Consider the following 21,714-nt stretch of genomic DNA (forward strand, 5'->3'; position numbering starts at 1 on the left):
GGTGATGGTGGAGGGGTGGTGTAGTGGAGGTACAGGGTTGGTGGTAGCAACAGTGATGTATTGATGGTGATGCTTGCGGTGATGGAATGATGATGGTCGTCACTTTCATGATATATATCACCTAGTTTTCATGAAAGTATAATACCTGACATAAAAAATAAAAGTCCAGAATCCTGAGGGCCCTAAAAACATCACAATCATGCCCAAAAACGTTGAAAAATAGATATTGTAACCATCCCTACTCAATTACGCATTATGTTCCACACATCATGTGTGAAAATCATGAAAAAACATTGTGTGACTCTAACTAATCCTAAAACATGGTTTAAAAATATCGTGAAATTGAAAAATAATCAAAGGTTTCAACTGTGCCAACTAATGTTCTCTCAATATATCAAAAAATCACACAAAAGAAACTGGTAATCCCACTACAATGATGGAAGAGGCCCCTTCTCTGGGAAAGAAATAAGAAACGGCAAAGACAGTTACATTCTGTTCATATCCCTCCTAAATTCGAGAATAAATCTCCCATGTAGTCTGAATGAAATCCTCAAATTTCTTTCCCCAGACAACAGCGTGCAAATTTTGAGTTCTAAAAACAATCAATAGGATATGTTATGCATCACATATTTCCAACGTAATTTCATAAAAATATCACAAACCAACAAGTTTCTCAAGCAATCTCACGATATTGACATGCCATAAAAGGAAACAGTATAACTTCAAGAAGAATACAATTGGTTGAAGGAAGACTAGTAGATTAAGTGTATTTTACTTACAGAGGTAGTGGCTACAACACAACTTACAAAAGCCCTCTTTTACTGTTTCCTTAGAAAAAATATCAAATCTTTACAGCATAGGCCCACAGGTCCTACGATGGAATTAAATGAATTCACTTAATTGGGGCAAGAATGGTGTAGAGCAAAAGAAATGTGACTATTATGATGGCCCCTGCCAGAGTGAAACTAGGGCTGGTCCATAACATGAGGTTTGACCTCTCTGTTCTTTTGATGGGATCAACCTCCTCAGACAATGGGTAGTTGGAACGCGTAGGATTCCAGGTGACATACTTGTTTGGGGAAAACTTTGAAAATATAGTTTTTTTCCCTTGCTTCCTGTAGCTTGACCAGGCCTTGTCCCAATCTGTTGAGAACTTATCACCTGCTAATAGGCACACACAAAAACGAAGTTCAGAGTTATCTTTCTTCTGGACAGAGGTGTAAGAATAGTGTGAATGTGTTAAAAGCAAGTAAGCAGCTACTTGGAATGATGACTATACGTGTATAAATCATCATTTGCTTTTGTTCTCAAACAATAAATGGTGTCCAAATTTTCGACCCGTAAAGAACAAATGTCAAAGGTTTTCTGTACTTAAATTTAACCACTGAACATGCAAAGAAAGTGAATTCTGATAACTCATGTTGGGGACGACTGAATCAAACAGGATGCACAAATATAATAATTTGAACAAATGAAATGGTTTTGTATGTAGGCTGATTTAGCTGCATACTTGCAAGTCAAGCAAATTCGGAGAACTCCTGTAATGGTTGGCTGAACCAAACAGAATTCACACATCCAATAATTTGTAATGTTAACCATCATTTCCAGTCATAGGCTGTGCTTCGGTGGATTTGGAAATAAAGTATGAACATTATAGTTCTGATACCTGTCTACTCAATACATATCTGTCCATTGCATGATGCAATGTGTGTGTGTGTGTGTGGTGGAATTTCTTTACAGTTTCTGTTGTTAGAGGCAAAAATTTGGGCTTGTTTAGTTTCTCATAACTAGCAATATCAGCTGGTTCGTCCTAAATAGCACCTCACCGAAGCTCCAGCCTGCAGGCGCTAGCCAAGGCATGCTTTTTCACAAATGCATTCTCCAGTCACAGTAGGGATGTAGAAGTCGGTTCCTTAATTTGTCATCATAAGATATCACATGCCCAACTCGCTTTTTTGATATTGTAGGCACCCAAAAAAGCAAACTCAAACTCCAAAAACTAACATAGAACAATAAATCAGAATTCGCTCCTAGTTGCTCGCCCCAAATAATATGAGACAGAAACAACTGCAAATCCCCAATTAAAGATGTTCACCTCATGAAGATAGTGCACTTTGTTAAAAAAAAGACCAGAAAATAATCTTCTAATATTAACGATGAAAGTAGACATCTTTTTATGATATCCCTGATGTTTCACTATCTCAGAAATGGCCTTCATTTCAAACTGGACACTCCAACATAGCTTAGGATTTAAGCAGAAGCTTTTTGCCAATACAGAGATGCAGTATCTGTTCTTTCCTATCAATAAAACAGATCCTTCCTTGACCTTGTCTGGATTTTTTTGTTCTTTTATTTTTTTTCAGTTTGCCTGACATATTGATGAACTTAACTGAGCATATTGTCTAAACTGTAAAAATAGCACCACATTTTGTTTCAGATGCACTTCAATTATAAATCCAACATCAATTGATTTGATAAGTGAAGATTGTTAAATAAAAATTTTCTATTTTTGATAGAGTTAGAAAGCTTATCCAGTATGAAGCATGGACACTCCAAAATTAGTGCCGTGGCGGTGTCCGACACGGGGACACGCCGGGGACACGGGGACACGTATGGGACACGCCAGATGGCGTGTCCCTTTAATTTAATGATTTTTTTGCAGGGGACACGGCAGGGACACGGCGGGGACACGCGTGTCCATATGGGGACACGGCATGGGACACGGCGGGGACACGGCAGGGCTATTTTTATTTTTATTTTTTTTTAATTTAATTTTTTTTTATTTTTTTAATCTTTTGCCTCTCTTATTTAGTGCTTTTGTGAAAAATATTGTTGGATGTTGAATGTTTTCCCCTTCTCGTCTTAGTTCTTGTTATCGTTTATTATGACTTTTTTGTGAATTTTTTGTGAATGGATGATCTATTAATTTGTTTAAATGTAATAGTTATGTTTATTCAATTAATGTTACTATGTTAGTGTTTGTTAATTTTAATTTAGGATGAATGTAATATGAATCTACATAACACATAAAAATATATAAAATAAATAAAATAAAATTCGCCGTGTCCCCCGCCGTGTCCGTGTCCCCATTTTTTGAAAATTGCCGTGTACCGTGTCCGTGTCCGTATCCGTATCCGTGTCTGTGTCCGTGCTTCATAGTCCAGTAGAGTATCTGGGTAATTGTAGAAGAAATGGGTGCTATTGCAAAGACTACCCCAGTTGTCTAGACCATTAATTACAACTGACATTATACAAAGATCACACGAAAGGATTCTTTTTCCTTTTGGATGGCAATGTGTGGCAACAACGCAGAAATCAGATTTCCAAGTTTGAAAATGACACCAAATTTTATGCAGATTGCCAGGAAGTCACTCAACAAAATTACCTAATGGCTTATTGGAAACTCCACAGATAAACCTAGTCCACTTTAACATGGTTTTTCATGCAACAATATTGGCAGCGGTTAAACTGGTATCCGCTTCATTTATCACAGAGACAGGACTAGAATAAATATCGCATGCAGGATAACCTCGGCTGAAGCATAGTACTCAAACACCAGGTTCAGAAGATAGAAGTAACCAAAAAGTTTAAATAAATTCAATTATTCAAATTAACTTTCAATAATTTTAGGGTGAATGCATTGAGGTTTTTAGGTACTAACTATGTTACACAGACTCAGGTGTGGGTATCGGGTGCGGGTGCATATCTAGGGATCAGACACTTCAAAATTAAAAATTGAGGATATGTGAAAATGGATCCAAATTTGGATATGGGTATGGGGATACATTAAATAATAATTTTTTTAAATATATTTATTATATGAAGATGAGTTAAAAAAAGTTAAGGAATAACAAATTTTGTTAAAAAAAAATAACAAATAAAAATTATTTTAGGCAAATTATATTATATATAATAAAATAAATTATTTTTATTTTAGACATAAAAATTTTATTATTTATATATATTATATTATACAATATTTTTTTGAGTGAATAATATTATATAATATGAATACTATTATATATTATTATTATATTAATATCATTCATAAATAGGAAGTAGAGAAAGAGAACAAAGAGGAAGAGAAGATGGAATCAAAGAAAGAGAGAGAGAGAGAGAGAGAGAGAAGAAGAAAAGAAGATAGAAGAGAGAGAGTGAGAGAGAGAGAGAGACCAAAGGGGAATCGAAGCCCTAGGGTCATTTCTGGGTGGAATTGACTTTGCGATGTTGGTTTTCAGATCTCCTTCAATTCGGTCTAGTTCGCGACTAGGGTTCACGCTTTGATGTTTGCTGGAAATTTGTGTTAAATGTATATAATATGATAGTGGTGTTGGTGAAGGATAGTGGCATGTATAGAATATGATAGTGGTGTTGGTGGTAGATAGTGGCATGTATATAATATGATAGTGGTGTTGGTGAAGGATAGTGGCATGTATAGAATATGATAGTGGTGTTGGTGGTAGATAGTGGCATGTATATAATATGATAGTGGTAGATAGTGGTAATATATAATATGTAAGTGGCATATAATGGGTTATAATGATGTTTGTAATATCTCCTATATAAGGAGTGTCATTTGGTCTTGTAAGATAAGAAGTTTTGAATATAACAAAAATATATTCCTTCTTCCTCATATTTTCGGAGTTCTTCTTCCTCATATTTTCTAAGTTGGTATCAGAGCAACAAAAAACACAGCAGCCCTAAAACCGTCATAGCCATGTCGGAAGTCACGTCCGAAACCACTTCAACCCCTGCCGCTGCCATTCCGGTGAAAACGTCCAACTCTCACTCTGTCCAAATCACCACCATCCGCCTAAATGGTGATAATTTTCTTCGCTGGTCACAATCTGTCCGGATGTATATCCGTGGGCAAGGAAAGATCGGTTACATCACTGGTGACAAGAAGGCTCCTGCTGTTAATGATCCGCTGTTCGACAGTTGGGACGCTGAAAACTCCATGGTTATGACATGGTTGGTCAATTCCATGGAGGAGGATATAAGCTCTAATTACATGTGCTATACTACTGCACAAGAATTGTGGAATAATGTTAGTCAGATGTATTCTGACCTAGGAAATCAATCTCAAGTTTTCGAATTAACTTTGAAGTTGGGAGAGATTCGTCAAGGAGATGATTCCGTCACCAAATATTTCAATTCGTTGAAAAGGTTGTGGCAGGATCTTGACATCTTCAACACATACGAATGGAAATCGGTTGACGACTGCAACCACCACAAGAAAACTGTGGAAGACAGCCGTATTTACAAGTTTCTTGCCGGCCTCAACATTGAGTTCGATGAAGTGCGAGGAAGAATTATTGGCAGACCTCCTCTTCCATCCATTGGCGAAGTATTTGCCGAAGTCAGAAGGGAAGAGAGCCGAAGGAGCGTCATGCTTAAGAAAAAAGGTACTGGTGAATCAATTGAAATTTCTGCTTTAATTAGCGATGCTGCGGCCAACAAGGCTGCAAATTACCAGCGCAGGTTTGATGATAAGCCACGGGTCTGGTGTGATTTTTGCAACAAGCCTCGCCATACACGCGAAACGTGTTGGAAGATCCATGGCAAACCTGTCAACTGGAAAAGCAGCAAACAAGGAGAGAAGAATCGTGGCTTTCCTACCGCTAATGAAGCCGATTCAGGTCCCTTCAACAAAGAGCAGATTGATCAACTCTTAAAGCTGATAAAATCCAACTCCTCATCCGGTACTCCTAGTGTTTTGTTGGCACAAACAGGTAGAAATCCTAAAGCCTTCTCTTGCCTAAACTTCTCTCCGTGGATCATAGATTCCGGTGCCTCTGATCACATGACTAGTTTTTCCCATTTATTTAGTACCTATTTCCCTTGTTCTGGTCATGACAAAATCAGAATAGCCGATGGTAGTTTTTCACCTATTGCAGGAAAAGGATTTATTAAACTAACTGAGAAAATTAATCTCAATGCTGTTCTTCACGTCCCCAACTTAGCCTGTAACCTTTTGTCTGTCAGTAAACTATCTAAGGATTCTAATTGTCGTGTTACATTTTTTGAATCCCATTGTGAATTTCAGGACCAGAACTCGGGGATGATGATTGGGCGTGCTAGGATGCTTGAAGGTCTTTACTACTTTGATGAAGTACCTGTTAGTAATAAAAAAGCTCAAAGCTTTAATAGTACTAGTTCAATCTCTGTTCAAGAAAAAATAATGCTATGGCACTATAGGCTAGGACATCCTAGTTTTCTTTATCTGAAACATTTATTTCCAGAATTATTTAAAGGGATTGATTGTTCTTCTTTTCATTGTGAAAGTTGCATTGTTGCAAAATTTCATCGCTCTACTTATTTGCCAAAACCTTACCAGGCTTCCAAACCTTTTTATTTGATTCATAGTGATGTTTGGGGCCCTTCTAAAATCCCTACTCTTTCTGGTAAAAAATGGTTTGTTACATTTATTGATGACCATACCCGCTTATGTTGGATTTATTTGATGAATAAAAAATCTGACGTGAAAAATTTATTCACAAATTTTTACAATATGATTGAAAACCAATTTCAAACCAAAATTGGTATTTTACATTCTGATAATGGAACAGAATATTTCAATGAGCAGTTGGGTGAGTTTTTGGAAAAAAATGGGATTTTTCATCAATCTACATGTCGGGATACCCCTCAACAAAATGGCATTGCAGAACGAAAAAATAAACATCTATTTGAAGTAGCACGTGCTATAATGTTTTACATGCATGTTCCTAAATATTTATGGGGTGAAGCAATTTTAACAGCCTCTTATTTGATAAACAGGATGCCTACAAAGGTGTTAACATACAAAACACCTTTTGATTGTCTCAAAACTTTTTTTCCTGACACGAGGTTGGTTTCTGATTTACCCGCCAAAGTTTTTGGATGTACTGCCTATGTTCATGTTCCCAGTCAATTTCGTTCAAAACTTGACCCCCGTGCTATAAAATGTGTTTTTTTGGGTTATTCCTCAAACAAAAAGGGGTATAAGTGTTTCGATCCTCAAACCAAGAAATTTCATGTGTGTATGGATGTATCATTTGTGGAAACAAAATCCTATTTCCCCAACACTTCTCTTCAGGGGGAGACAAGTGGAGTAGAAGACCGTTTTTGGGATATTTCTATCCCGCTCCCCAATGTCATTTATCCTACACAAAAACCACATCTGTCTGATAATGATCACTTAGGAGAACCAAGTTCTATGGTGCCTAAACAAGAAGATTCTTGTTTAGGGGGAGAAGTACTACAAAATGATCTAAATCCTGAGCTTCAGGTTTATACTAGGAAGCGATTTCATCTGAGGAATAATGACCCGAATGTCCATCCTAATGACCCGAATGTCCACCCGAGTTCTGGCATCGAAATTTTAGGTAATCCTATTCCTTCTATTTCCGACCTTGATGTTCCTATAGCAATTAGGAAAGGTGTCCGAAATTGCATTAAACATCCTATTGCAAATTACCTCTCCTATCAAAGACTGTCTAAAAACCATAGAGCTTTCACATCTAGGATTTCACACTTGTTTGTTCCAAGGAATATACAGGAAGCATTGGATGATCCGAATTGGAAATTAGCAGTCATGGAGGAGATGAATGCTTTAAGGAGAAGTGGTACTTGGGAGATAGTTGATCTACCCAAAGACAAGAAAACAGTTGGGTGTAAATGGGTGTTTACGATAAAATGTAACGCAGACGGAAGCGTTGAGAGATACAAGGCGAGACTGGTGGCTAAAGGCTTCACTCAAACTTATGGGATCGACTATCAGGAGACGTTTGCTCCTGTTGCTAAAATAAATTCCATCAGAGTACTGTTATCTCTTGCAGTAAATTCAGATTGGCCTCTACATCAACTTGACATTAAAAATGCATTTCTCAATGGTGATCTTGAAAAGGAGGTGTTCATGAGCCTACCGCCGGGATTTGAGCGGAGACTTGGAAGCGACAGAGTATGCAGATTGAACAAGTCATTATACGGACTCAAACAATCACCAAGAGCGTGGTTTGAACGCTTTGGGAAGGCAGTTATCAGTTGTGGCTTCTCGCAGAGTCAAGCAGATCACACAATATTTTATAAACATTCAAAAAACAGTAAAATTGCAATTTTGATTGTTTATGTTGATGACATCATTTTAACTGGTAATGATGAAGCAGAGTTAGCAGCTCTCAAAGAGAAACTCGCAAAAGAATTTCACATTAAGGATCTGGGAGCCCTCAAGTATTTCCTCGGAATGGAATTTGCAAGATCCAAGGAAGGTATATTCGTTAATCAGAGAAAATATGTTCTTGATCTCCTTGGAGAAACAGGTATGCTTGGTTGTAAGATGGTGGAGACTCCGATCGAGCCTAACTTGAAGTTACAAGCTGCTAAGGCTGAAGAAGTCAAAGAGAGGGAACAATATCAGCGACTTGTAGGGAAATTGATTTACTTGTCTCATACGCGGCCTGATATTGCCTTTGCAGTCAGCATGGTAAGTCAGTTCATGCACTCACCAGGGGCAGAGCACTTTGAAGCCGTTTATAAGATCTTAAGATATTTGAAAGGAACTCCAGGGAGAGGCTTACTGTTCAAGAAACATGGGCATCTTCTAGTTGAAGTATACACAGATGCAGACTGGGCAGGAAGTGTTACAGACAGGAGATCAACATCCGGATACTGCTCCTTTGTAGGTGGGAACCTAGTTACATGGCGGAGTAAAAAACAGAATGTGGTAGCTAGAAGTAGTGCAGAAGCAGAGTTCAGAGCTGTTGCCCATGGAATCTGTGAAGTAATGTGGATTAAAAGAATTCTCGAAGAATTAAAGCTTTCTCACCCGACACCTATGAAGGTCTATTGTGACAACAAAGCAGCTATATCTATAGCTCATAATCCAGTTCTACATGATCGCACAAAACATATAGAAGTGGATAAACATTTCATCAAGGAGAAAATCAATGCTGGCATAATCTGTATGACCTACCTTCCAACAGGTGAACAATTAGCTGATGTGCTAACGAAGGGACTACACAAGAAGCAATTTGATAAGCTGACTAGCAAGCTGGCTATGGAAGATATCTTCAAACCAGCTTGAGGGGGAGTGCTGGAAATTTGTGTTAAATGTATATAATATGATAGTGGTGTTGGTGAAGGATAGTGGCATGTATAGAATATGATAGTGGTGTTGGTGGTAGATAGTGGCATGTATATAATATGATAGTGGTGTTGGTGAAGGATAGTGGCATGTATAGAATATGATAGTGGCGTTGGTGGTAGATAGTGGCATGTATATAATATGATAGTGGTAGATAGTGGTAATATATAATATGTAAGTGGCATATAATGGGTTATAATGATGTTTGTAATATCTCCTATATAAGGAGTGTCATTTGGTCTTGTAAGATAAGAAGTTTTGAATATAACAAAAATATATTCCTTCTTCCTCATATTTTCGGAGTTCTTCTTCCTCATATTTTCTAAGTATGTTGCTTCGCAAAGGTGAGTTTCAGCCCCCCCCTCTCTCTCTCTCCATCTTTGAGTTTCAGCCGTATATGCCATCTTTCTTCTTTATTTGCCATATCCATTTTCTCCATGCCGTATCCCGTACCCGTGTTGTGTTGTGCCGTGTCAACACGAGTATTTCGCCAAATCTGACGAGTCCGGGTAACATGGGTACTAACAATAGTTATTGTTTTGATTATCAGTTTGATATAAATAAAAACCTGTTAGGGTAATTAAATGGACGTTTAGTAAACAATTAACTTGTTCTTGAATGACTAAAAGAAAAAGATCAACCACATTGCTACTGGGAGAAAAAAAGAGATGAAAAGGAGAATTAAAAGGCATTTTGAACCAAGCCACCCTCCTACCTTTTGGGAGGCAGTTACAAAACAAGCTTTTTGTTATTCCTAACAACTTTTTCACACAAAAAGGTTAAATTGTAAATCAAAATAATTCAAAAGTTACCACATCATCGCTACCCACATCAATTATCTTCACATAAAAGACAGAAGGGCTAAGCGTCACATCATCAACCACTTTCTCAACTTCTTAGTGCTTCCATTTGTTTCTTTCATAATTCCTCACTCTCCCTCCCCAACTCTCTCTCTCTTCCGTTTCCATCTTTGTCAACATGAGTTATGATCATGCACACATGCACCACTTCTAGTCTATACTACCTGAAGCAAGTGCAAGCACAATGAAAGTGATCCTAATTCAAGTAGAAAAGGAAACAACAGATGAGAATCAAAGGAGAAAGAAACACATTGGAAGTGACAAAAAGAAGAGCGAGAGAGAGAGAGAGAGAGAGAGAATTTGGAGGGCTTGTGCTCCTCTAAAGGTCTGTGAGCCTTGGTTCATGGAGGCATTTTGACAAATGATATACTACAAAAACGGAGACCTAATCGCTTTCTAAATCCTCAATGGTGCATTCTGTGTTGTAAGAATGGGAAATCCGTAGATCATTTATTTCTGCATTGCCCAACTGCTTTGAATTTATGGCATAGATTGTTTCTTTAGGGGAATGTTATGTGGGTGGCACTAAAAGGGAGTGGGCATATGCTCCTAGTTGATTTTTGCACATTCAAAGGATCGAACAAAGCCAAAATGCTCTGGTCTTGTACCGTCTTTGTAATATTTTGGGTTCTATGGTTGGAAAGAAATACGACATTGTTCGAAGATAAGTTTTGGAAATTAGACTATCTGTGGGATAAAGTTTGCCACTTAACTTCCTTTTGGGTTTCGGGAAATTCTTTATTTAAGAGGGTTCCACTTTTTTTGTTAGTTAGAAATTGGTTGGCGGTATGTGATATGTAGGCTTTTGCTTGAGATAATCTTGTTTAGGGTTTTGTCCTTTGTATTCTCATTTTTCTTTTGTAAGAGGATGCCTCATCCTCGCTTTCTTTTTTGATTTATCAATAAAGTCTTTTGTTATTGATCAGAGAGAGGGAGAGAAAGAGAGAGACACTTTATTCTGCTTTTTATATTTAGACAAACATTCATGTATCTTGTTCACATTAATTTAGAGAGGAAAGGACCCCTCGATTGATACAACTGTTTTTCTAAGCACAAATTTTGCTCAGTTAATGCAATAGTTTTGGTGTCACAAATTACCTTGTGAAATACCAATTATTCCTACCACTAAAACTAAGTCATGCGTCAAAATACTCTACGGCTTTAAATTAAAAATGATAAGGGTTACGCAAACGTTACAAAGAAAAAAGAAAAAAGAAAAAAAGAGAGAAGAGAGTAGATAAAAGGAGTTACAATCTTCTCCTTGCACTTATCATCCTTTTTTCTATGAGCTATATGTAATAATAATAATATGCATCATGCATGCACAGCCTTCTAGTATAAATAGTCAGTGAGAGGGCATATCTGGTATTGATTTATTACAATGTGTTCTCATTATACTTGTTAGATAAGGCCATAAAAGGGTATGGACATAGTGTAAGCGTGCCTTTTGTATGCCCTAAGGGCCAGGGGCGGAGGGAAGGGTGCCCTAAAATTCTGAAAAAAGCCCCACATTATACGAGATTTGTATCAAATTCAACAATTCTAGGTCCGCCCCACCGCTTAGGGCACCTTCAATCATTTGTCAAATTCAATTTTAATGGAAAAAAGAAGCTACAATTGAACTCCATCCAACCATATTGAATCCATATTAAATAAAGAAACAATCATATTTTTCATCATTATTAGCATTAGAAATCATCAATTTGGAGGGCATAGTAGTCTCTGAAGGAGGACATTCAAAGAAGTTGAGACAAACAGTTTGAATTTTCAGAAGAAATAGAATAAAGTGACTAAGTGAACTCAACACCTAAATAATTACAAGTTGTATACAGATTCAAAAATCAAAACTACTCCAAAAAAATATAAAAAAAATGACTAGATTGCAAAATTGATGAGGGTGAAGAAGACCCACCTCTGTTGTTGTTGTTGTCGTCGTCGTCGTCGTTTTGTTGGGAGTCCCTCCTTGAAGAACAACAGGGTTTGACGAGAGGCTTTTGAATCCTTGATGAAGTAGACCATAAATTGCGAGATGTTAAAAAGCTTCCGAATCGGAATCGAATATCCATTTGAATCTCTGTATATGATTCTTCTAGCTGGTGATAATGCAATATGGTTTCTCAATCTCAGCCACACCCTTAATCTGAGACTCTCTCTCTCTCACTGTGTATGTCGACTGGGAAGAGCACAAAACACGTTACACAAGTGTAAGATTCTTCCACGTCATACCAAGAATTTGCACCATTACCAACAATAAAATGTTTCGTAAACTGGTAGGTTCTGTTTGATAACCGTTTTTAATTTTCAATTTATATTTATAAAAGTATAAAAAATTATTATAAAAAATTATTTGATAATTTTTTTAGTTCATAAACGATTGTCTCAATTTATAAATTTGAGAAAAAAACATAAACTCAAAAAATGAGTTTACGTTTTCAGTTTTTATTTTCAATTAATTTTTTTTCAATTAATTTTTTTCAATTATTTTATTTCAAATATTTTTTTTTTCAATTATTTTTTTTTAAAATTTTTTAAAATTATTTTTTTCAATTATAATGTGTGTGATCCCATTGTCATAAATAAATATAAATATTTTAGGCCTGAACAAACATATTTTTTAGTTTATGTTTTTAAATTTTTTTACACATTTTGTTCAAACCAAACGCGTTTGTAATTTATGTTTTTCTAAAAATAAACAAATACCAGTTTATAAAATTTTTGTAAAACATAAACCAAAAACATAAACGTTACCAAACGCTGCCGTAACCTTGGCTATTTTAAGGCTGTGCTTGGTTACAATGGTTAGAAGATTTGAAAAAAAAAATTAGAAAGCATAAAGAAAAAAAAAGGAGAGCTTTTTTGATAAATCATTTTTCTAAGAGCCTTATTCCATCCAACCCATATTCTTTTTTACTATTCCATTAGGTCCTATTTGAGGTAAGAAGACCAAAATACCATTTTCATCTATTTATGTTCCATTTAGTCCACATTATTTTCTTATGTTTCAATAAGTCCTGTGGATGACATAATTACCAAAATACCCCTAATGTGAATGTTCACATCCTATGAGTAACATAATTACCAAAATACCCTTAATGTGAATGTTCACATCATCAATGTGAATGTTCACACCGTCAATGTAAATGTTTACACCGTCAATGTAAATGTTCCTATTTGAGGTAAGAAGACCAAAATACCCTTTTCATCTACTTATATTCCATTTAGTTCACATTATTTTCTTATGTTTCAACAAGTCTTATGGGTGACATAAATACCAAAATACCCCTAATGTGAATGTTCACACCGTCAATGTGAATGTTCCTATTTGAGGTAAGAAGACCAAAATACTCTTTTCATCTGCTTATGTTCCATTTAGTTCACATTATTTTCTTATGTTTCAATAAGTCCTATGGGTAACATAATTACCAAAATACCACTAATGTGAATGTTTACATCCTATGGGTGACATAATTACCAAAATACCCCTAATGTGAATGTTTACATCGTCAATGTGAATGTTCACGCTGTCAATGTATTTCACACCGTCAATGTGAATGTTCCTATTTGAGGTAAGAAGACCAAAATACCCTTTTCATCTACTTATGTTCCATTTAGTTCACATTATTTTCTTATGTTTCAATAAGTCCTATGGGTGACATAATTACCAAAATACCCCTAATGTGAATGTTCACATCCTACGGGTGACGTAATTACCAAAATACCCCTAATGTGAATGTTCACACTGTCAATGTGAATGTTCACACTGTCAATGTAAATGTTCACACCGTCAATGTGAATGTTCATATCATCAATGTGCAGGGGCTCAGCCCAGCCCGGGTCGGGGCCAACCCATGTAAAGCCTCGTGGGTGCTTGCTAAAATTCGGGCCGGGCCAGACCAGCCCACGGGCCAAAAAATTAGGCCTAGGCCCTAGCCTTGGCACAAAGGTATTCAGGCTTTGGGTGCCCCCGCGGGTCGAGCCAAGGGACTTGGGCCTAGACTTAGGCTTGGGTCGGGCTTAGGTGAGCCTCGCATTTTTTTTTTAATTCTTTTCAATTTTTTCACTCAAAATTTTATTATTTTTCACAAAAAAGACACCGGGTGTGATACCCCTGTTCTGTATTATGCTAAATTGGTCCTTAATTTGTTTATGGTTATGTGTTTAGCATGATTTTATGTGCCATTATGCGAACATATATGATTTTGAAGTCTTATCTGTTCATCGTAGGAATATCTGTTTGAATAACCTGCTTTGGAAATTAAATTGAGGGCCTTGTCGGCCACAGAACCCTAAATCGATTACGCCATTGTGATTGGCATAATTTTTAGAACCTACGGTGAAATTTAATTGAAAATTGATTTGGGTTAGATTAAACCGATTAAATTGATGAATTAGAGCCCAACTACTTTATTATTATAATCTTGGCCTTAGTGGATTTTGTTGTCAAGCTTTAAACACTTAACCTCTCCCTCCCTAGCCTCATTTTGACTGATATTAAACTCAAAGAAGAGATGAGAGGGCCGGTTGTAGAGAGAGGAAGGGAGAGACTTGTGTAATTTGGGCTCAAGACTTGGGAATTTGAAGATCTAGCTCAAGATTTGGCTAGAGCTTGAGGGTTGAAGCTCTTAGTGTCACGACCCAAACCCGGCCCTATGGGTTTAGCACCGTAACCGGCCAGTAATCCGAGATTACCGAAGGCCTACAGAACAGTAGTACAGTAAAACAGAGTACAGGGCCTGGCGGAAGCCAATACAGTAAATAATAATGTCCATTGAGCTGTGACAGTCTGCATGCCAAAAGATTTTTCATGCATTCACATATACAAACAGTACAGTCTATACAGAATTTACAGTCACACAGTACAGGGACCTAATCCCTTGATAACAGTACGGTAAACAGTCAGTCTATACAATTCATCCAGTTATTACAAAACGGTAAGACAGTACAGAAGGGGGACTTCTAAAACACCCCTAAGCCTTAGCACGATAGGCTCGGAACCTCGCAGTGAGGCACAAAGGCTGGCTTGACAAAACTGGAGTAAGCCTGACGCTCCTAGCTGCGGTCTGGTGCCTGAACACCTACATATATATATGAGCAGTGAGCTAAAGCCCAGTGAATAACATAAAGCGTAAAGGGGTTTAGAATGAATGTCCTTACAGTAATGAAAACAGTTCATTTCAATTAGTATTTCAGTTGTTCGGTACAGTAAACAGTCATATGTGGTACATCCATTAGCATAGCAGTAACAGTAGGTCTTAAAAGACCGAACAGTAATGATGGCCATCAGTCAGTAAACAGTAGTGGCTCCACAAGGGAACCGACAGAGATCTCTGTAACAGTAACAGTAACAGTAACAGTAAACAGTAGGTACTAAGGATGCCACAGTACAGTTCAGAAATAAAGGACATACATTCATTCAGTAATACCAGTTCGGTAAACAGTTCAGTTCAGTATTCAAAAGATATCAGTTGAACATATCTTTACACAATTGTTACTCACAGAGTTCTGGGCTACAGTAGGCTAGAGCGTCTCCTCCAAATGCCAACCCTAAACAGTTAACAGATTGAGCACACTCTAAGTTTCACAGATGGGAAAGGTAATAATTGAATCCCTAAATTTACCTCGGTGTGTTCTACATCTCTATCCTCATTAAGATGTCTTAAACTAGGCCTAAGAATGCCTAGAATGGGATGAGGATGCAAAGATGCGCATTTAAAAGCATTTTCAGAAAACAGAGTCCCGCTCGAGCTCAGGTTTCCCCGCTCGAGCGGACATGCAACAAAGGTACACGCTCGAGCGTAAACTTTCCCGCTCGAGCGTACTGTAAAAGTACTGGATGGGTGAAATCTCCGCTCGACGCCCGCTCGAGCATGAGACATGACTCCGCTCGAGCACCCAATCCTCCGCTCGAGCGGACTGCAAAACAGTGCAGAGATGCTGGATGCTCGAATTCTACGCTCGAGCGTCACTTTACCCGCTCGAGCGGAAGTGCGAAATCTGGAAATTCCAGATTGCACCTTCAAGCTCAAAACCAAGTTGTTAACAACTCAAAATCGATCCTCTTGGGCTCATTTTCTGGAAAACTCTTATAAACACATGGAATAACATGATTCAAAACTCAATTTGAGAAATCAAAGCCCAAGAGTGTCTAATTCAAACCCAATTTCAAACCATTTTCCAAGAACAATCCTCAAACATGACATGCATGACCTTAAATCATTTTTAAAGCTTCAATGCTGATTCAAAAGAGCTCAAACCTTCAAAAACAAGATGAGCTCATGGAGTATGACCAAAAGATGGACATGCATGTGAGGTATTATGAACTACAACCTCAAAACTTCAAGAATGGCAACATGCATGCAACAATTAAGCTTCAATTCAACCACAATGAACCAAAACATGATTTAGTTCTATAATGAAGCATGAATCATGCAAGAACTAGCTCAATTCACAAACAAGAGAGTAATTACTCTACCTTAGGTCTCCAATGCAAGGCTAGAGGCTCAAATTAGTAATCTACACTTCAATTACCAAGCAATTCCACCAATAAACTCGAACTCAACTCAATTCCCTCTCACTCTCTATTTCTCTCTCTCCAGTCGGTGCTGTGCTCAAGAATGAGCTGATGAAATGTGTATGTATGAGTGTAATGAGATGAGCCAAGTAGTGGGCCACTTAAGTGGTATTTAGGTAATTACGGCAAACTTTGCAATTAACTCATTTTAATCTAATTCAATCACACCTAATCAGTTTTCAGGTAAATACACCATAAAATCACATTAATTACGAGGGTCAAGGAACATCAATCGGTTTCTAATTCGGCCGCCGATAAGGCCTTCAATTAGCATTTTAAACATATAAGCATGAACAGATAATCATACAATCAAACAGATAGAATGCAATTTAACTAACATATACTCAATCGATTCGGTTTCCAATTTCAGAAAGTCAGTTCAGTACTTTAATCAGTTCAATTATCAGTCATAACCAATCATAAGTCGGTAAACAGTATGAGGGTTGTTACACTTAGGTAAGTGAATTCATGGACCCTTGTTTGTAATTTGTAAGTTCAAAGTTGAAAAAAATGTTAAAGGACATGAATTGAGTTGGTTTTGTTAAAATTGAAGTCTTAGAACACATGCATGTAGGAAATTGTTATGAATTTCCTTATTTGAACACAATGTGTGTGTAATTGCTTTGAATGTTGCATGTTTGAGCTCAAAGGGGTAAGGTCCATGTAAATTTGTAGTTGAAGCTCATGTAAAATCACCATTGGTATCATCTAAGTTGAGATTGGGAGCTAGACATCACATGCATGTACAATCCATGGAAGTAGAAGCTTTGAATGCATGAAATGGTTACATTAGTAATGAGTTGGTGGAAAATGAGCCATGCATGTAGATAAATTATGAAATTGAGCTTCGATACATTGTAATTCTATGTTTGTACCATGTTAGTATATGATTATGTGAAGTTTGGACCGAAATCATGCATTTAGAGCCTTTGAATGTTGAGATGAAGCTCAAGAGCTCAATCTGGAAAACCCAGATTTTCGCTGTACGCTCGAGCGAGTGAAGTACCGCTCGAGCGGAGAAATCGAGCTCCCAGCATTTTCTGCAGACATGGTTCCCGCTCGAGCGGGGAAGTTGACGCTCGAGCGTGGAGATAGGTAGACAGAAAGTCCGCTCGAGCGGCCGAGTTCACGCTCGAGCTGGAATCGAAGGCAACCAGTACTTTTGCAGACCCAAGGGTCCGCTCGAGCGGGAAGTCCACGCTCGAGCGGGGACCCTACTTTCTGAAATCTTGTTTTTGTGTTTTGTGTTCTGTTTTTCGTTCTCTTCCACTTGCAAGCACTCTTAGGCATATGTTAAGCATTGTAAATGAGTTAATGAGATGATAATAAAGCCTAAAGAGGAATATGTGAACTAAAGAACGGATTGAACTGTTAATGACCCTTTTGTGTTCATGAAATGTGTAGGGTCAAGCTCCAGGGCAAATCCACAAGCCGATCACTGTGAGTAATATCAATATTTGAAAACTTGTCAATGTCCAATTGTTTACTCCCTATAAACCTTATGAGTTGTTAATTGGGATTGTGGACAAAAGTCTGACAGGAACGAATGAATGGACCAAAGGTCGTTTTGATATAAGTGAATGGACCGAAGGTCGTTTTGATGCAAATGAATGGACCACAGGTCGTTTTGACATGAATGAGTGGGCCGAAGGCCGTTTTGACATGAACAAGTGGGCCAAAGGCCGTTTTGACATGAATAAGTGGGCCGAAGGCCGTTTTGACATGAACAAGTGGGCCAAAGGCCGTTGTGACATGAATGAGTGGGCCGAAGGCCGTTTTGACATAAATGAATGGGCCGAAGGCCATTTTGACAGAAATGAATGGGCCGAAGGCCGTTTCAACATAGGTGAATGAAAACCCGAATGGGCCAAAGGCCAGAATGTTTGGAACTACAGTTACTTGAATTGCATTTCGTATAGTCATAAATATTTGTTAAATAGAAGTATGAATTGGGCCCAAGGCCGTTTGGAGCATGTTGTTCTACATATTGTTATGTAACTGTCATATTTGATATTATTCACTGGGCTATCGCTCACGCTCATTCATGTGTTTGTAGGTGAGCCAAGAGAAGCACAAACCCAGCCCCAGTGAAGCCTGCCAGGAACAACATGAGTTTTGGAGAGTCAGCCTTGTGTCTCACGCACGAGACCCATCCTTGCCATTTTGTTATGCATTCATAGTTTGTCTTGCTGGCAAGGACTTTATGTATATCTGTACATAGTTTTGATATAGGTTGACTCATTTTGGGTGATCCTGTTTGTAAAGGATTTTTATGGTACTGTATTTTGTTTGTGGGTTATTAACATATACGTGTATGGTTTGTTTGATGTGCACATAAGCACGGCTCTATGGACAAAGATTTTAATTATTACTTCCGTTTGGCCCCTTTACTCTGACGAGTTATGTCTGTTTCCGTCTGAGGCCGTAGGTAATCCCAGGATTACTGGCCGGTTATGTCCTTAACCCATAGGGGGCGGGTTCGGGTCATGACAGAGTGGTATCAGAGCACGGTTAATAACTCACACACTTGTCCAAAAAGAGCAATAAGCGTCTAGATAAGATCTAGGATGCATTCATGTGATAGATACGCGTTTGGAAGCATTGATTATGTGCTTAAATGTTTCATTATGAATAATTATATGTGTAAGTTGTGAACTACTTGTATTGCGAATTATCTGGAAATATGTGCTTCTTAGTGTATGCATACTTGTGTACCTTTTGTATGAAATATAATGCAAGTTTAATCAGATGGTGAGAACCAGAGGTGATGAGTTAGAGGAATCCTCTACTGCCAGACTGGACAGAATGGAAAGACTGATCCAAGAAATGGCAGAAGCTTTGAGACAGCAACAGGAGTGGTAACAACAGTGGCAGCAACCACACCCGCCACCTCCACCTCCGACACCACCTGTGCCAGATAATCAAAATGATGATCGGATAATCGCCCGCACCAAGGAGTTTAAGAAGATGAAACCACCACAGTTCCATGGCGGACTAGACCCTCTAAAAGCCGAAGCTTGGGTACTTGGGATCAAAAAATTGTTTGAAGTATTTCCGTGCTCGGATACACAGAAAGTGCTTCTAGCCACCTTTATGCTAGAAGATAAAGCGAGAAGATGGTGGATGTTGATGAGGGAAAACCACAGGGATGTTGATTGGGCGAAATTTTTGGAAATATTCTATGACAAGTACTTTCCGCAGTGTGTCCGGGATAGGAAAGTGGCAGAGTTCATGGAACTCAAGCAAGACAGCATGACTGTAGCTGAGTATGAGGCCAAATTTATCGAGTTGGCCAGGTTCGCACCACACGTAATTGACACTGATTATAAGAAGGCAAGGCATTTTGAAGGTGGGCTCCGAAGTGACATCCTAGAGAGAGTGAATGTCCTGAAGTTGGAGACCTACATCGGGGTGCTTGATCGGGCCATCATATCAGAGGCTAACATAGCTAGACAAGCTAAGCCAACAACCGAATGGAAAGGCAACAAAAGACAAGGCTTCTTTTCGAAGAAGAAATTTCTGAAAAAGCAAAACACGGGCTCCTCAACTACTTCAAGTTCTTCCCGAGACACAGCTCCCATGTGCAACATTTGTAGCAAAAGGCACCGTGAAGTCTGTTACCGTGCATCGGGAGCCTGTTTTAAGTGTGGGAAACAAGGGCACATAGCCCGAGATTGTAATCAGAATAGTGGAAAGATAGCTGCTAGCTCCACTGCATCGATCCCAAAGCCGGGAAATACTTTGAGATCTGCTACTACTGGAGATACAGTGAGACAGAGGAGAGTTTTTGCCCTCGTTCCGGGCGATACACGGAATGCCAATGCCGTTATCTCAGGTACTATTTCAATATGTAACCAGGATGCCTTTGTATTAATTGATTATGGATCAACACACTCATTTGTGACATGTACATTTGCATCTAGACTGAATAGACCCCTAGAGTTATTGCCATATTTGTTATGTGTGTCTGCTCCATCGGGGGAATCTGTGTTATGTGAATATATATATATCGGTTTTGTGACATGCATATTGAGGATGCTACCCTATATGTAGATTTGTTGCCTTAAACTTTAGACATTTCGATTTAATTTTGGGCATGGATTGGTTGACCAAGTATTGTGCCACCATTGACTGTGTGACAAAAAGAGTTGTATTTAAACCACCAGAACAGAAAGAGATTGTGTTTGTGGGTAATGGGGTAGTGCCTCCACCTTATTTGATATCTGCAATGAAAGCATGTAAACTGATCAGGAAAGGATGCTAGGGTTATTTGTGCTATGTGTTGTCTGAACAATCTGGGAGTGTTGAATTGAATGATATTCCTATCGTTAGAGAATTTCCGGATGTGTTTCCAAATGAATTACCAGGGGAATTAGTAGATAGGGAGATAGAGTTTACTATTGAGACTGTGCCAGGCACCCAGCCTATTTCTAAAACTCTCTACAGGATGGCTACTGCCGAAATGAAAGAATTAAAGGAACAGTTGCAAGACCTTCTTGATAAAGGGTTTATCTGGCCTAGCACTTCGCCTTGGGGTGCACCAGTGTTATTTGTAAAGAAGAAGGATGGTACCTTGCGCCTGTGCATTGATTACCGGGAATTGAACAAGGTAACGATAAAGAACAAATATCCCTTACCCCGTATTGATGACCTATTTGACCAGTTGCAGGGATCACAGGTGTTTTCTAAGATTGATTTGAGATCCGGGTATCATCAGCTGAAGGTTAAAGCAGAGGATGTTGAGAAAACCGCATTCAGAACGAGGTATGGTCATTTTGAGTTTCTTGTTATGCCATTTGGAGTGACTAATGCTCCGGCAGCATTTATGGACTTAATGAATAGAATTTTTAAAACCTACCTTGATGAGTTTGTTGTAGTCTTCATTGATGATATTTTGATATACTCTAAAGATAGACTTGAGCATGAACATCATTTGAGGACTGTTTTACAAATACTTCGGGAAAGAAAACTATTTGCTAAACTAAAGAAATGTGAGTTTTGGTTGGATGAGGTTATTTTCTTAGGGCACGTGATCAACAAGGAAGGAATTTCAGTGGACCCGCAGAAAATAGAGGCAATTGTGAATTGGCCTACACCGACCAATGTGACGGAAGTCCGCAGTTTCATGGGTTTGGCTGGGTACTACAGGAGATTTGTAAAGG

General features: G+C 38.3%; 1 non-coding gene across 1 annotated transcript; it reads right to left on the reverse strand.

Moving 5' to 3' along the window:
• Positions 1–1,112: 1,112 nt before the first annotated feature.
• Positions 1,113–12,031, reverse strand: LOC114292162 (uncharacterized). Its single transcript, XR_014343110.1, has 3 exons — positions 11,894–12,031; positions 9,952–10,145; positions 1,113–1,161 (listed from the first exon to the last, which is right to left on the reverse strand). It is a non-coding gene; the product is annotated as an uncharacterized LOC114292162 (transcript).
• Between the last annotated feature and the right edge of the window lie 9,683 nt (positions 12,032–21,714).

Source organism: Camellia sinensis, chromosome 10, assembly GCF_055761805.1.
Source record: "Camellia sinensis isolate YWXY chromosome 10, ASM5576180v1, whole genome shotgun sequence".
Lineage (NCBI taxonomy): Eukaryota > Viridiplantae > Streptophyta > Magnoliopsida > Ericales > Theaceae > Camellia > Camellia sinensis.